This window comes from Haematobia irritans, chromosome 2, assembly GCF_050003625.1.
Source record: "Haematobia irritans isolate KBUSLIRL chromosome 2, ASM5000362v1, whole genome shotgun sequence".
Lineage (NCBI taxonomy): Eukaryota > Metazoa > Arthropoda > Insecta > Diptera > Muscidae > Haematobia > Haematobia irritans.
The window spans coordinates 64414805-64427393 of record NC_134398.1 but is presented as its reverse complement, the minus strand read 5'-3'; the positions used below and the strand labels follow the sequence as shown (position 1 = coordinate 64427393).

Genomic DNA, 12589 nt, shown 5'->3' with positions numbered 1-12589 from the left:
TGTAAGCAGTTAGGAATAGTTCATTAACTAGAATAAGGCATGGAATTTTACTCATACTATTTTCTTCGCTGGGTATAAGAATTTACTACTGAAAAAGAAAATTTTATTCACCGATAACAAAGCATTCGTAAAAATAAACAAAAACCGAACTAAAACCAAGTTTCCTCAAAATTAGTAAAATTTCTTATAAAATGATAATTGCGACTTACTTTATAATAGAAAGTTTTCCATACATACGAACAACACTTGGCATAGAAAAATATTTTAGTTCATTCGTACTAAGAAGTATGCAATCCTTTCAAAACTTAAGGAAACACACTTGTTAGAATATAGGAAATTTTCCTAAATTCCTATTGTCTACCTGTAATCGATACCCGTCATCGTAATCGATGTGTTTGCGCGTGGGTGTAATCGATATATTTGCGCGTCGGCTGTTTTTTTAGTTGGAATCGCGTTGTTTTGGTATACGGAGAGATTGTTAAAAAATAATATGGTAAAATAATATAATAAATAACAAATAAAACACTCAAAAAAAAGTGAACCCTATATTTCACTAAAGCTGATTTAACTTTATTTTAGTTCATGGAATTATTACGTTTTAATAAAGTTTCCCTGACGTTAATAATTTTTTGCGTACGTTAGTTAATAAAACTAAAATAGAGGAAAAAATTATACGCAAAGGAAGTATAAAGATTAACTAATTTCGGGTCTCCCACAAAATAGTTCTGAATTTCTTAAAATTTGTAAAATTTACCAGTAATTAGCCGATCATGAACTTCGTATGGTACTAAAGACATTTTTGCAATTTTTAACTCCAATTTTTTCCTTCAAACTTCGAAATTTTCTTTAACAAGTGAAAAAAATGAATTATGTCTAATAAATTTTCTTGAATTTATCGAAAATAATTTACTTAGTTTTGTGAAATCGGCGTGACATCCGCGCGTCTATTACAGTTTAGTTAAAATTTTCTAAAATTAATATATTTTTTCTAAAACTAACTAAAATTTTCTTTCCTGGTGGGTTCACTGTTTTTTCAGTGAATATATAAAATATTTGTTATTTTAAATTAGTGAGAAAAATTTTCGTTTTTTTAAATAAATCTATCAATGTTCGTGATAGTGTATAAAGAAAGAAAACACCAGCAGAATAACAACCCTTTCATTTGTCTTCATTTTGGAATCTTCAATTATCAGGTAATATTCAGTGACGCTAACCTTTTGCAACAAAAATGTTTTATGATTTTTTTATATTTGTAGGTATTGAAATTGTAAAAGGAGGACAAAATCGTTAGGCAGCAACTTATTAAAAGTGAAAAGTACAAGAAGAAGAAAAAGTGCGTTTTACAGTTGATAATATCACACGGAAATTGGAAATAGTGGAATAATAAACTAATATTTCAAAGAGATTCGATGCTGTTGATTCTTAATAAATATATTCAATATATTAATAAAACATGTCTTTTATTGAAGATAAAGTTGCTTATAGAAATAAATAAAATTTTATTTAAAAACGAAGGTAAGCAGTTCTAATTATGAAGTAAAAGTTTTACCACAAATGTGTAAGATTTGTCCAAATGAATGAAAACATTTCAATAAAATCATTCCATATATGAATTCAAATTAGTTAAATTTTTTCATTCCGTAGTATAGTGGTACATAAATATAGGAAAATGTTAACTAATATATGGAATGCATTATTCCTAATTTCTACGAAAATCACATCGTTCAAACAAATAAAAATGGCTTTGGCGCTATACGAAGTTCAACTTTCTTAACAATGAGTTCATTTTAACTTAAAGAAGGGGTCACTTTTTTCTGGGTGTAAAGTCACCTCAATTTCCTACAGGAAAGCAATAAGAATTTAAATGGTTCTCAAATGCCGCAAAGATATTAGACATGGTCATAAAGACCATGTAAATTTTTTTCGTGACCATTTAATTTTTTTAACTTTTTTGCAGCGAAAACAATTTTATAAACAACTTTGAGCCTGTACACAAGATTTTCAATGTGCTCGTCAGTCGAGTGTTGATTGTTGCTTGGAATGGACGGAGAATACGGAATTACTGTGTTAATTTATTTATTCACAAATGGCACGTAGTTTTATGTGAGCATAAAAGAAGGAAAGTGCAATTAAAAATGCGTTTGGTTTTTTGATCAGAATTGTTTCTATATTGCAGCATTTATTTTTATTTTCAGTTACACTCAGAGAAGGAATATGATCAACTCAAACATGTTTCAAGAGCAAAATGTTATTTTTGGATAGTGAAGATGTGACATGTTCGTCGCAAGCATATTATTTTCTCGGAAATTATGTATCTGATTTCGGCCAGCAAGTTATGTTCAGCGAGAAAACAACATTTCTGCGACACCATGGTCACCATCCAAAAATAAAAGTTTGCTCTTGAAACATGTTTGAGGTTATCATATTTCTTCTCAGCGTGTAGATAATGCCTGAGTTTGTACATTTGAATGACACGGCATAAATATGGATTGTCTACTTATTGTTGAAATTGAACCAAAATAGAGTTTATACCAAAAATGTGATGTTTGCTTGCACGACATTATAAACACAAATACACCCAGAAAAAAGTGCCTTCGAAACTAAAGGAAGAATTTTTCATCAATATAGTTTATCCATTTTATTTCCATTAAGGTAAATTTTTGTGAAAAATAATAAAATTTACTCGTTTCAGTAAAAAAATCCTAAACTGTAAGCAGTTAGGAATAGTTCATTAACTAGAATAAGGCATGGAATTTTACTCATACTGTTTTCTTCGCAGGGTATAAGAATTTACTACTGAACAAGAAAATTTTATTCACCGATAACAAAGCATTCGTAAAAATAAACAAAATACAAACTAAAACTAAGTTTCCTCAAAATTAGTAAAATTTCTTATAAAATGATAATTGCGACTTCCTTTATAATAGAAAGTTTTTCATACATACGCACAACACTTGGCATAGAAAAAAATTTTAGTTCATACGTACTAAGAAGTATGGAATCCTTTCAAAACTTAAGAAAACACACTAGTTAGAATATAGGAAATTTTCCTATATTTCTATTATCTACCTGTAATCGATACCTGTCATCGTAATCGATGTGTTTGCGCGTGGGTGTAATCGATATGTTTGCGCGTGGAATGTTTTTTTAGTTGAAATCGCGTTGTTGTGGTATACGGAGAGATTGTTAAAAAATAATATGGTAAAATAATATAATAAATAACAAATAAAATATATAAAATATTTGTTAATTTAAATTAGTGAGAAAAATGTTCGTTTTTTGAAAATAAATCTATGAATGTTCGTGATGCTGTATAAAGAAAGAAAATACCAACAAAATAACAACCCTTTCATTTGTCATTTTGGAATCTTCAATTATTAGGTAATATTCAGTGACGCTAACATTTTGTAACAAAAATGGTTTATGATTTTTTATATTTTTAGGTATTGAAATTGTAAAAGGAGGACAAAATCATGAGGCAGCAACTTATTAAAAGTGAAAAGTACAAGAAGAAGAAAACGTGCGTTTTAAGTTGATAATATCACATGGAAATTGGAAATAGTGGAATAATAAACTAATATTTCAAGGACAGTCGATGCTGTTGATTCTTAATAAATATATTCAATAATTAATAAAATATGTCTTTTATTGAAGATAAAATTGCTTATTTAAAAATTAAAATTGTATTTAAAAACGAAGGTAAGCAGTTCTAATTATGAAGTAAAAGTTTTACCACAAATATGTAAGATTTGTCCAAATGAATGAAAAATATCAATAAAATCATTCCATATATGAATTCAAATCAGTTAAATTTTTTCATTCTGTAGTATAGTGGTACATAAATATAGGAAAATATTAACTAATATATGGAATGCATTCTACCTAATTTCAACGAAAATCACATCGTTCAAACAAATAAAAATGTCTTTGGCGCTATACGAAGTTCAACTTTCTTCACAATGAGTTCATTTTAACTTAAAGAAGGGGTCACTTTTTTCTGGGTGTAGACAAGGAATTAGTTAATAAACAAATAAATAAAGTTTATTTTTTGTTTTCTTTTCCCAAGTGGTATCCTTTTTTCGACGACGAAAAAAAATAATTTTATTATTATTTCGGCTTGAGGTCCTTTTAATAAAAAAATCCTTTTTACGATTTTTGATTACTTGTTAAATTTATTATTCAATATTTCGACTAACATCGTTAATTTTCGACGGGGATCTTCCTAAATAATAATTATTAGTACACAATGTACGAGTAACACAAACAATTTATATTTACATTAAAGTATTTTTAAGAAATAATCAAAAAATTGTAGAAGGAATTTACGTCTGCTTTTTATGAAAGTTAATTGCCAACTAAATATGCCTGCGTCCGTGTTAGGCAGCAACTTATTAAAAGTGAAAAGTACAAGAAGAAGAAAAAGTGCGTTTTACAGTTGATCATATCACACGGAAATTGGAAATAGTGGAATAATAAACTAATATTTCAAAGAGATTCGATGCTGTTGATTCTTAATAAATATATTCAATATATTAATAAAACATGTCTTTTATTGAAGATAAAATTGCTTATAGAAATAAATAAAATTGTATTTAAAAACGAAGGTAAGCAGTTCTAATTATGAAGTAAAAGTTTTACCACAAATGTGTAAGATTTGTTGAAATGAATGAAAAAATTTCAATAAAATCATTCCATATATGAATTCAAATTAGTTAAATTTTTTCATTCTGTAGTATAGTGGTATATAAATATAGGAAAATGTTAACTAATATATGGAATGCATTATTCCTAATTTCTACGAAAATCACATCGTTCAAACAAATAAAAATGTCTTTGGCGCTATACGAAGTTCAACTTTCTTCACAATGAGTTCATTTTAACTTAAAGAAGGGGTCACTTTTTTCTGGGTGCATAAAACCATAATGAATATTTGCTTTAAAATATTGCTTTTGTGGGTTTTTATTCAGAAATTTATGAAAAACACAAATGTTTTTATATTTTCCGACGCAAACGGCAGTACATTTGAGAGACACGTCGACGCACACTTTATGATATTTTGTTGGCAGAGTCCTCTGGTGCTTCAGTTTTGCTATGACAAGACTGCATCTTCTTCTCAATTATCTTTGTTCAAACTTCAAAAAAGTGTTGCCACTTTTTTTTAAATGAGTGTGTCACCCAGAGACAGTGCTGCCTGGTTAGGGGTTTTCCCCCCAAATTTAGGGGATTTTTTCGCGTTTAGGGGATTTTTAGGGGTAACATTTATTTGGGGGGATTTTTGGGGGTAAAAAATATCTTGGACCTAATAAAGTGGAGCAATTCTCAAGCAAATTCGAAACAATTTTGGCATAAATTATGATATAAAAGAAGCGGGAAGTCAACAAGAAGATCCTAAATACAAGCAAGTATGCAATAGCATTATTTTCGTTATCTTTTTCAAAATCATCTGTTGAAAGGGCATTTTTAATATTTGACACAATTAAAAACAATAGTATTTGAACTTTGCAGCTGAAAGCATTTTAAGAGTAAGCCTGCTTTTTAAATTGATATACATATAGTATTATTACATGCAAATAAAAAATAATTTCCTCAGGGACGAAATTTAAACAAACGAAAATCTCTCTTGTTATAAAGTATTTTCTTAAAGAGCAAATTTTATTTTTTATTTACTTCAAAGAAAAATTTTTTAGCATCAAAAAAACTTAGTTTGTCCAAAATTCCGTTTCCCTCTTTTTCAGTATATATATATTTGTAATAAATTTAATGTTTAAAGTGTATCACTACAGAACTTTTTATACCCTCCATCATAGGATGGGGGTATATTAACTTTGTCATTCCGTTTGTAACACATCGAAACATTGCTCTAAGACCCCATAAAGTATATATATTCTGGGTCGTGGTGAAATTCTGAGTCGATCTAAGCATGTCCGTCCGTCCGTCCGTCCGTCCGTCCGTCCGTCTGTTGAAATCACGCTAACTTCCGAACGAAACAAGCTATCGACTTGAAACTTGGCACAAGTAGTTGTTATCGATGTAGGTCGGATGGTATTGAAAATGGGCCATATCGGTCCACTTTTACGTATAGCCCCCATATAAAGGGACCCTCAGATTTGGGTTGTGGAGCCTCTAACAGAAGCATATTTCATCCGATCCGGCTGAAATTTGGTACATGGTGTTGATATATGGTCTCTAACAACCATGCAAAAATTGGTCCATATCGGTTCATAATTATATATAGCCCCCATATAAACCGATCCCCAGATTTGGCTTGTGGAGCCTCTAAGATAAGCATATTTAATCCGATCCGGCTGAAATTTGGTACATGGTGTTAGTATATGGTCTCTAACAATCATGCAAAAATTGGTCGACATCGGTCCATAATATATAGCCCCCATATAAACCGATCCCCAGATTTGGCTTGCGGAGCCTCAAAGAGAAGCAAATTTCATCCGATCCGGCTGAAATTTGGTACATGATGTTGGTATATGGTCTCTAACAACCATGCAAAAATTGGTCCACATCGGTCCATAATTATATATAGCCCCCATATAAACCGATCCCCAGATTTGGTTTGTGGAGCCTTTAAGAGAAGCATATTTCATCCGATCCGGCTGAAATTTGGTACATGGTGTTGGTGTATGGTCTCTAACAACCATGCAAAAATTGGTCCATATCGGTCCATAATTATATATAGCCCCCATATAAACCGATCCCCAGATTTGGCTTGTGGAGCCTCTAAGAGAAGCATATTTCATCCGATCCGGCTGAAATTTGGTACATGGTGTTGGTATATGGTCTCTAACAATCATGCAAAAATTGGTCCACATCGGTCCATAATTATATATAGCCCCCATATAAACCGATCTCCAGATTTGGCTTGCGAAGCCTCAAAGAGAAGTAAATTGCATCCGATCCAGCTGACATTTGGTACATGGTATTGGTATATAGTCTCTAGCAACCGTGCAAAAATTGGTCCACATCGGTCCATAATTATATATAGCGCACATATAAACCGATCCCCAGATTTGGGTTGCGGAGCTTCTAAGAGAAGCAAATTTCATCCGATCCGGCTGAAATTTGGTACATGGTATTGGTATATGGTCTCTAGCAACCGTGCAAAAATTGGTCCATATCGGTCCATAATTATATATAGCCCCCATATAAAACGTTCTCCAGATTTGACCTCCGGAGCCTCTTGGAGGAGCAAAATTCATCCGATCCGGTTCAAATTAGGAATGTGGTGTTAGTATATGGTTGCTAACAACCATACCAAAATTGGTCCAATCACACAAAAATTGGTCCACATCGGTTCATAATCATGGTTGCCACTCGAGCCAAAAATAATCTACCAAGATTTGATTTCTATAGAAAATTTTGTCAAAAGTTTATTTCTATAGAAAATTTTGTTAAAATTTTATTTCTGTAGACATTTTTGTCAAAATTTTCTTTCTATAGAAAATTTTGTGAAAATTTTTATTTCTATAGAAAATTTTGTGAAAATTTTATTTCTATAGAAAATTTTGTTAAAATTTTATTTCTGTAGAAAATTTTGTCAAAATTTTATGTCTACTTTGTCAAACTGAATTATATACGTATTGGATCGATCTTTTTTGATTTAATATATACCACGTATGGACTTACATACAATTTAGAAGATGATGTTAGGAGGTTATAAGATACCTTGCCATCGGCAAGCGTTACCGCAACTTAAGTAATTCGATTGTGGGTGGCAGAGTTTAGAAGAAGTTTCTACGCAATCCATGATGGAGGGTACATAAGCTTCGGCCTGGCCGAACTTACGGCCGTATATACTTGTTTTCTCTTCGTTTTTCTGAACCTCATATAACCCTCATATAACCCAATTGTCCTCTCGGAATGTTAAGGCAGCCACGCTCAAATTCAAGTATAGCGATGATGGTGATGACGACACTGTTGAAAAAAAAAACAATGCTTAAGGTGTAATTTAATTTTGTTTCCATGTCCTTTACATTTGAAAAAGAGAAATCCTTTTATTTCACTTTAAATTGCATAAAAGCTTCGCATTTTCATTTAGTTTTTCTTTCATTTCACCTAACTGGATTGCCTCCGTTTGATTCTTTTGGATGTGTTTTTATTTTTTTGCATTTTCCTTTTGGGCGAAAAAAAACCCGTATGTTTAAAACATGGACCAAAAACCCCAAGAATTTAGCATAAATTAGAAAAATTGGAGGCACAAAAAAGGACATGAACATACATCGCAAACGTTTCGGGCCATCTGCGTTTGTGGCATTAGTTTAAAAGCATTTCAACAACTCTAAAATGTTTTTCATCTGTTCTCTTCACTTTTTGTCGTTTTGCTAACATTTTTACTTCATGGATATAAGTAGAAGTGTCCTTATGATATAGCCAGGACCAACCAGCACACACCTAGGAAAATGAAGAAAACAACAACGTACAGGGAATGTGAATCAAATAGACAGAAATCGGGCCAAGCTTTGCATTCAACTGTTAATGGCTGCATAATTTAATGATATTTTGCAGCAAGCCAACCAGCGTCCCCATGTGTGTTGCCCAGTGGTGCGTGTCCTTAGTGGCTGCTGGTCCTTCGGTCACAAGAGATGAAAAAAACAAACGCTGCTTCAATGTAGTCAAATGTTCACAAGGGTTATATTATTTATGTTCACACTTTCTTTCGTCGTTCACACAGGTGTTGTAAATTTGATTTTGGTTCCTTACAACGATTTGAGAATAGTAAATTAGGTGTGTGCGTTTGTTCTATTGTTAATTAGGTTTTAAAATTCTTCGAGAAAAACTAGCATAGTGAAATTGTGTGGCAAGTGGACGAAAGTAGCTGAGAATTATAGAATATTAAAAATAATGGCGAATGTTTTATTCCAGAAAAAAGGAAATTGTTAATGGCACTAAGATCAAATAATTTTATATTATTAAACTAGTAAGAAAGAGGTAAAATTGAGAGGAATGGTATACTATAGAATACTGTACATGAACATCACTGAATGAAAATCAGTAGATTTATATGGGAGCTGCACTGGTGGAAAAGACTTTATATCCTGCATCACACTGTGGAACAGGGTATTATAAGTTAGTACATATGCTTGCAAAACCCAGAAAGAGACGAACTAGAGACATGGTGGTTTTGATAACAATGCTCAGGGACGGCTCCTGAGTCAATATAGGTATGCCCGTCTGTATGTGAACAAATTTGTGTAATCAAAGTCTAGGCCGCAGTTTTAGTCCAAACGACTCATATAATTTGGCACAAGTATGTTTTTTGGTTTTCGAAGAAATCGGTTCAGATTTACATATAGCTCCCATGTATAAGTTTCGCTCTATATATATGGATCCAGAATCCTGAGTTTTCCCTGATTTGTTTTAAATTTTGCAAAAAGAATATAACTGGTAGTTGCATATGACCACAAAGACCAAATTTGTACACGGATTTACGTGTAACTTTGCACGAGGAGAATAAATAACATTCTTACTTTACATGCCGAATTTGGTTGAAATCAGTTCAGATTTAGATATGGCTCCATGTAAATATTTTTCCGATTTGGGCAAAAAGGGTCAAAATACCCAAATTTTTCTTGCAAAATCACCAAAGCTACGTCAAAAACTTGTACAAATGACTCAAACTTTCTTATACCTCTAATACATATCTACACTAGTAGAAAAAGTTTCGTTACATTAACGAAATATGTCATTAAAAGTGAACCTATGAAACAAATTCGTTAATACACCGAAATTGTTCATTAGTATAACGAATTTTCTGTTAAACGACTTAACGTTTCGTACTATTAACGATTATTTTCATTGTATTAATGAAAATGTTTCGTTCTATCAATGAAAAGTTTTCCTTTGCTCAATTTTAATGAAATTTTCTTTGTGGGTAATCAAATTGCTTTAGATCTAAATATTTCCTATATTTACCCACTGTGGAACATGGTATTATAAGATAACGTAGTGCATATGTTTGCAACAACCAGAAGGAGACGAGATATACATATGGTGTCAGGGCCGGCACCTGAGTCAATCTAGCCATGTCCGTCCACCTGTCTGTGAACACATTTTTGTAATCAAAGTCTAGCTCGCAGTTTGGTCCAATCAACTACAAATTTAGCACAATTATATATTTTGGGTCAGAATAGAAGAAACCGGTTCAGATTTAGATATAGCCCCCGATATGTACTGCTTTAAATTATGTACAAAACGTGCAAATGACAGTGTCGTAAAGTGTGCCAATTTTGGTTGAAATCTGTATAGATTTAGATATTGCTTCCATATATATCTTTCGCCCGATTTACACGCATATAACCACAAAGGCTCCCATGTATAAGTTTCGCTCTATATATATGGATCCAGAATCCACAGTTTTCCCTGATTTGTTTTAAATTTTGCAAAAAGAATATAACTGGTAGTTGCATATGACCACAAAGACCAAATTTGTACACGGATTTACGTGCAACTTTGCACGAGGAGAATAATTAACATTCTTACTTTACATGCCGAATTTGGTTGAAATCAGTTCAGATTTAGATATGGCTCCATGTAAATATTTTTCCGATTTGGGCAAAAAGGGTCAAAATACCCAAATTTTTCTTGCAAAATCACCAAAGCTACGTCAAAAACTTGTACAAATGACTCAAACTTTCTTATACCTCTAATACATATCTACACTAGTAGAAAAAGTTTCGTTACATTAACGAAATATGTCATTAAAAGTGAACCTATGAAACAAATTCGTTAATACACCGAAATTGTTCATTAGTATAACGAATTTTCTGTTAAACGACTTAACGTTTCGTACTATTAACGATTATTTTCATTGTATTAATGAAAATGTTTCGTTCTATCAATGAAAAGTTTTCCTTTGCTCAATTTTAATGAAATTTTCTTTGTGGGTAATCAAATTGCTTTAGATCTAAATATTTCCTATATTTACCCACTGTGGAACATGGTATTATAAGATAACATAGTGCATATGTTTGCAACAACCAGATGGAGACGAGATAGACATATGGTGTCAGGGCCGGCACCTGAGTCAATCTAGCCATGTCCGTCCATCTGTCTGTGAACACATTTTTGTAATCAAAGTCTAGGTCGCAGTTTGGTCCAATCAACTACAAATTTAGCACAATTATATATTTTGGGTCAGAATAGAAGAAACCGGTTCAGATTTAGATATAGCTATATCGGGAGCTATATCTAAATCTGAACCGGCTTTAAATTATGTACAAAGCGTGCAAATGACAGTGTCGTAAAGTGTGCCAATTTTGGTTGAAATCCGTATAGATTTAGATATTGCTTCCATATATATCTTTCGCCCGATTTACACGCATATAACCACAAAGGCCAAAGTTTCACTCTGATAGGAGCAATTTTAACGTTTTCAAGACACGTGCCAATTTTGGTTGAAATCGGTTCTTTCTTTTTGTCTTTTTAGTTAAGTGATTTAACTTAAAACGGAATATCTTTGCATGAAAGACTTTTTTTAATAAGGCCAACTTGAACATTTTTTCAAAATTAATGAAATCGTCTTTTTGTTTCTTGGCTACAAAGCAAAAAAGCGTTAAAAAATAGGAGATGTTTTTCAATACATTATTTTAAAGACGCCTTTTACTTGAAACATAGCATAATTTCTACATGAATTCTAGTCTCATTTGGAAATTTAAATTGTCGTTTACCTAATTTAAAATGACTTGATATCTCATGAAGAAAAAAGCTAAAATAACGAAAACAATCGAATTTGTTTCCTGGAATCAAGTACCTAAATCTCAAATTTAAAAGAGATTTGTGTCTTATATGTATCCTTACTTCAATTCTGCGTTTCTTTGGCTTGGAATCAATACCAAAATCTTTAAATATAAAATCTTTGGAACCGGGCATGCTCTTTTTTCAGTGTTTACAGATTGCAAGACCTGCACGGCTGAAAAAGACTGTTTTTCATATGTTTGGGTGTAAAAATTATATGTTTGGAACTCAAATATTTTAACACAATATTTTTAAGTGCAAGCATATAATGTTTATAAAGTAGCATAACATGTTTGCGACATATATGTTAATATTTTAGAACGTATTATGTTTGGGACATGTGATATACATGTTTGGCTGCAAACATATATTAATTTAGAAATATCCTGCAAATATATATGTGTTTAGAAAGAGAGACCTAGAGAGTATGTTGCACGTAAAAGAATGGAAGTAACCTTTTGGCGCCTTAAAAATATATACACACGAAGAAAATTTCATTAAAATTTTTGTCTACCAGTGTACAGTGGTCGATCCCTTTGGCCAAAAATAAAAAAATAAAGTTAGAAATTTGTCAAAAAGTGTGGCATTACTGTTTCTTATGCAAACAAGGTTTTACAATGTGTATTTTTTTTTTGTTTTATTCCATCTGTACTCTTTAAGAACGGCTTCCAAAGAGAGAGCAAGTAGCAGTTGGTTTTTGAAGTGTGAAAAAGTGTAAAATTAAGCGCACTTTTAAATAAATAAAACAAAAGAAAAAAAATCATGTCGAAATAAATCGAAATGAATATTGAACTAAATGATATTAACTATATTTTAAAATAAAAAAAAAATTATAAAAGTTGTT

The 12589-nt window shown here is 31.6% G+C and overlaps 1 long non-coding RNA gene across 1 annotated transcript; it reads left to right on the top strand.

Moving 5' to 3' along the window:
* Window positions 1–3080: 3080 nt before the first annotated feature.
* On the top strand, window positions 3081–3637 carry LOC142227607 (uncharacterized). The gene is made up of 2 exons (XR_012719924.1): window positions 3081–3381; window positions 3444–3637. It is a non-coding gene; the product is annotated as an uncharacterized LOC142227607 (long non-coding RNA).
* The last annotated feature ends 8952 nt before the right edge of the window (window positions 3638–12589 follow it).